Genomic DNA, 5,757 nt, shown 5'->3' on the forward strand with positions numbered 1-5,757 from the left:
TTAATCAGGTTAATTATTGTGTATACCAATTGTGAAAACAAATCCTGAAAAAGTAGCCTATTTTAAAAAAAAAGCTAAAACAAATGGTTGAAAATTAGGATTAAATTAAATTTTTTTGCTAATTGAGATAAATCACATATAAATTAATAATTACACCTTTGAAATAATAACTAGAATAAAATTTTTAAAAATATTTTAAGTGATATAAACTGACATAATATTAACGTTATTTAAAACTGAGATATCAATAAGTTCTCCCTTTCTTTCAGGATCATCATTATGACCAAACATGAACTATATATATATGGTATAGCCATATATATATGGCTATACACAATAAGGAATAAATTAGCCTACAGTCTATATTGTGAGATATATACTTTCATTAGTATAGTTTACTTAAATGTCATTTGTTCTTATTTATAAAAGGGGGGCAAAGCCCTCCATATTCTGAATCTATCTAAATTTTAACTTTTATGACTTTAAGGTTTAGTTGTAAGTTTATTGCAGATACTATGCTAATATGTGGAACAGATATTGATGAACTGATGTGTGTTGCCTTAAGACAACATCATCACTCTATTATAATTTATTTCACCTAAAATGTCCCTTCTTTGAGATAAGCATGTTAATTCATCCCTTAAACTCATTTTTAAAAATAGGTTTAAGTTCACTTTGAGAATAAAATTCTTAAATAAGAACACTACTTTCAGAAATTATATGTAGGCATGGGCATATGCAGAATAACTTAACTTTTAGGGAACATCAATTTAAAAATTCAATAGACTTTTCTTAAGAAGTGTTTATGAGTGAAAAAATGAGGAAAACTCTGCATGGGATTTCAAAGCTGCAGTAGCCGCTCTCACCACATATATATTTGCACCTATGCTCATCTATATGAAGGAAGCAGAGAGAAGGACAAGATAAAGTTCCCATTCTTACATTCAAGTTATAAAAGTGAAACCAATGATTACTAACCAATTGAAAAATTATGAAAGAACACACATATGCACAGAAGAATACTGAACATTCTAATAAAGTAGGTTGTAGTGATGGTGTTTTTTTTTTTTTTTTTTTTTCTCTTTTATGTTGGAACCATGTAATTGTCAATGCAAAATGGAAAACTGGCAATAAAAGCATCCATTTACATGAGAAATTGCTCAGTGTCCCCACACATACTGCTTTTCGTGTACAATACAAAATAGTTCCATTTTCAGTGGAACATATGCTAAATGTTTAAGCTCAAAGATGATTTAGATAAAATGGAAAAGATTTTTTAAACATTTATTTTACACTTTATGGGATTCATTTAGATTGGCAGATGTTCTAGGATCCAACGAAAAGTAACTTAACTAGCTAGTGAAAATGACAATGTTTGAAAAGACAGCAAGAGGGAGAAAAAAAATCTGTCACCTTGTGGCATTCAGTATCAGAAAGCATATAAATAAGTAAATAAGTAATAAATACATAAATAAAAATACAGAGGAAATCTAATAGTTAAAATACTGAAGGACTTCCAAATTATTTTAGGTACCTGCAGCAAATGATGTATTGATTTTGCTGTTAAACTGCACAGCTGTAACCAACACATTAGACATGGAAGATAAAAGCAATGACTAAAAGCACCTTATTTCATCTGTTACACCTGAGGCACTGCCTTCTTCAGACCTTTAGTGTATTAGCACAGAAAATCAATTAGGTAAAGAGCTAAACAAATGAAGGGAAAATAAAAAAGGCCTCATTCACAAAGTGTCAGGGATGTCAACAAGCTCAGGAGACTTCAGTAAACTAGGTGATATCATCAAATAAACCATAACTACTTTTTCTGAACTTTTAAAAGTCAGAAATTATGTATTGTATAATCCTCTAAGCCTATTTTGGAAGGTCCTCAGCCATTAAACAACACACGAAAGCACAAAATTGCTTATGGACAAAAATAAGCCACCTATAAAGTACAATCACAGTATGTTGTGTGCTTAAAGTTTGGTATACACACATCTCTTAAATAAGAAATATTCTGTGTCATATAAGACCAAAGAAACCCAATGTTGCTATTTTCCTAATAGATTCTCAACATGATTATGCATAGGGATCCTTATATAAAGCCCCTTGGTACTTAAAATTTGTATTACCAGTACTGTGTTTCTATTGGCCCCCCAAATTTGTAGTGCAACTTAAGCGACTAATCTTCTCAGCCATTGAAATAATCATTTTTATCATAACAATCAAATGATTCCTTTTTTAAGTAGACAAAGCACTGAGTATCAAATCAGCCTTAGAGATTTTGCTAGATTAAAGCGGCAAGATATTAATCTTTCTTTAAGGTACTTATTATTTCCTACTAAGAAAATCAAACTACTTCTTGAGAGGAGGTCTCGTAAATTACCAGAAGGAATGTATAAAAGTCACATTTGGACACTAAAATTTAGTTTTATGTCTAATGCTTACCCATTTTCTTGCAACTTCACCAAATATTAAAACTATTTCTTCTTTGCATCATTATTTCTTATACTACTAGTACATGGTTCATCTTACCAATTTTCAAGTCACTACTTCTTCATTTCATTTACCCATAGCTGTTAATCTAGAATCTCATACTTCTTCTTTATTCATATTCATATTCTTTTTTTAAAAAGCATTGTGGAATTCCATACACAGAGCTCCACAAGCTGTAGCTCTATGCTGACCAAATTCTTAGTTAATCACCTTTTGCATTTGCTTGTGACCACTATCTTCTCATATTAATTACTGATGTCCAGATATCAAGACCTCTCCCATGAAGACCTGATTTTCTCACTTTCCTTATTGGTTTGCTTCTTGTTCCTCAGGGTCAATACCAGCCACTAACTCTCTACACCCTGCTTCCTCACCCAAGCTTCAAATTAGCAAATATTCACGGAAGGTCTGTTATGTCTCAGACATTGTGTTGTCACTTTTATATGTGTTAAAACATACATAATTTAGTAATTTGAGTCTCAAAACTATCTTGCAACATATTAGTTCAGTTTCATAGATGAAAAAAGAAACATGGAAAAGGTAAGAAACTAGCCAATTCTCATAACTTCATTTAGTTATAACGACACTCATTAAAATCTTGCTCTTTGTGACCTTCTCCTAAAAAATGACTCTACATTTCCTTCTTTGTACATAATAATTCATCAGATCAGCTCTTTGCCATCTCAGATTTATATGAAGCCCCAAGAAGAAAAAATAGAGGTCCATGCTCAAAATTTCCAATGTGCCATCAATCAAAATTTCCAACATGCCATTCACATTAGTAGACATGTGGAAGGATGATTGTGTCCTTTGGGAATAAGTTTGATGGGAGACAGAGGGAAAGATAGGGAGAAAGAAGCATGAAACATAAAAACATGAGATTAAAGAGAAAACCAAACCAGGAAAGTATGTAACATATCCTAAAAATCAGCCTGAGTTGGTGCTCCAGAAACCACCAAAAGGAAGTATGTATTAACGAAGCATAGGATTCAAAAAGCAATTCTAACCCACTTCATAATTTCTTTAAGGTAAAGTGTTATTTTTATAACAAAAGTTTTATATGGAAATGCTACTTTCAATGGAGAAAACCACCACAGCAGAACTCAATCCTTTATCAATGATCAGGATATGAATTTGAGTATATTTTGTAAAGACAAATTTTCTAAGATCGAAACAGATGTTGAAGAATACCTGCTTTCAAATAACCTATTGAGAAAATGCTAAGGGTTCTTTAAATAAAAATTTAAACTTTTTGGAGAGCGGCGGAGCAAGATGGCAAAAAAAGAAATCTCCACCAATTGTCTCCCCTCCCCACAAGTTCACCAAGTTAATAACTATTACACAGAAAAAGACACATTCATAAGAACCAAAAATCAGGTGAGCACTCACGGTACCTGGTTTTAATTTTATATTGCTGAAAGAAGCACTGGTGAGATAGCAAAGACAACCGTGAATCACTGACCGCACCCCTACTCTATCCCTGGCAGTGCTGTCCTGTTACAGCAGAAAGGAAAACCATACCAAACTCAGCTGATGCCTGCCCACAGAGAGAACATTTATTTAAACCAGGCCTAATTAGAGGGGAATTGCCAATTCCAGTGGTCTAAACTTGAGTGCCCACAAACCACACCCCTGAAAGCCAAAGTACTCTCCATCTCTAAGTAAACTTAAAAGACAGTCTAGACCATAAGGACTGCAACTCTCATAGGCAAGTTCTAGGGCTGAACTAGGCACAGACACAATTGCCTGCTGAGGTGGGTGGGGGTCATGTGACCCACTGAGACACCGGCTGGGGCAGCCAAGGGAGTGCTGGCATCACCCCTCCCCTAAACCCAGGTTGCAGAGCTCGAGGCTCCAAAAGACAACCCTTCCTTCCACATGAGGAGAGGAGAGTAGAGAAAAGTGTAGGAAGGAATTTGTCTGTGCCACAGTAGGATAGGACACCAGTCAAAGTCATGAGGCCCCCATTCCAGGTCCCATTCCAGATGATATTTCCAGACACACCCTGGGCCAGAAGGGTAGCTGCTGACTTGAAAGGAGCAACCTAGTCTGCCAGCATTTATTACCTGCTAACTGAAGAGCCCTTGGGACCGGAATAACCAGCAGCAATACCTAGGTACTACATCAAGGGCCTTGGTGAGCCTCTGAGACTTGCTGGCTTCAGGTGAGACTCAGCACATTACCAGCTATTGTAGTTATGGGGCATAACTCTTGCTTGAGTAAAGCAAAGGTAAAAGTAAAAGAGAAGTTTGTCTTGCACCTTAGGTACCAACATCATTGCAGGGTGATAGAGCACCGAGCAACCTCTTGGGGTCCCTGATTCCAGGACTTGACTCTTGGATGGCATTTCTGGACCTTTTCTGAGCCAGAGGGGCACCCAATGCCCTGAAAGGTGAGTCCCAGGCCAGGCAGCATTCACCACAATCTGACTGAAGAGACCGTGGTCCTTAATGGAACATTAGTGGTGGTCTGGCAGTACTTTTTGTGGCCAGGAGTGGCAGTGGCTACAAGGTGAGACTTCTCTGCCTTTGAAAAGGGGAGGGAAGAGTGGGAAGAACTGCATCTTGTGGTTTGAGTGTAAGCTCAGCTGCAATACAATACAATACTACGAAGCCTTCTGCGTTTTTTGACTCTAGTCTCTGACTCCCAGGTAGCACTTCTGGAATCCCCTGGGGCCTAGGGGACCCTGTCAGCCTGAAGGCTGGCAGGTTCTGCCACCTACTGATTGTAGAGCCCCAGAGCCTTAAGCAAACATAGGCAGTAGCCAGGGAGTGGTTACAGCAGGCCTTGGGTGAGACGTAGTGTTATGCTGGCTTCAGGTCTGACCCAGTGCAGTCATAGTGGTGGTGAGTATAGGGGTACTTGTGTCACTACACCTCCAGCCTTAGGTGGCTCAGAAAAGACAGAGATTCTGTATGTTTGGGAGAAAGGGAAGGGAACAAGACTTCTTACCTTGTAATCGAGAGAATTTCCTCCAGATCTTGTCCAAGATCATCAAGGTGGTACCTCTACAAGTTTTCAAGAACTATATTGCCCCCTAAAACAGAAACAATTTAGATCACAACACCCAAGTCCTTTCAAATATCTGGAAAGCCTTCTCAAGATGGGTGGCTACAAATAAGCCCAAGCAGTAAAAGCTATGATAAATACCTAACTCTTCAATGCTCAGACACTAAAGAACATCTACTAGAATCAACATCATCCAGGAAAGCATGTCCTCACCAAATGAACTCAATAAAGCACTGGGAATCAATCCTGGAG

The sequence above is a fragment of the Rhinopithecus bieti genome, unplaced genomic scaffold, assembly GCF_001698545.2.
Source record: "Rhinopithecus bieti isolate Rb0 unplaced genomic scaffold, ASM169854v2 scaffold_11936, whole genome shotgun sequence".
Lineage (NCBI taxonomy): Eukaryota > Metazoa > Chordata > Mammalia > Primates > Cercopithecidae > Rhinopithecus > Rhinopithecus bieti.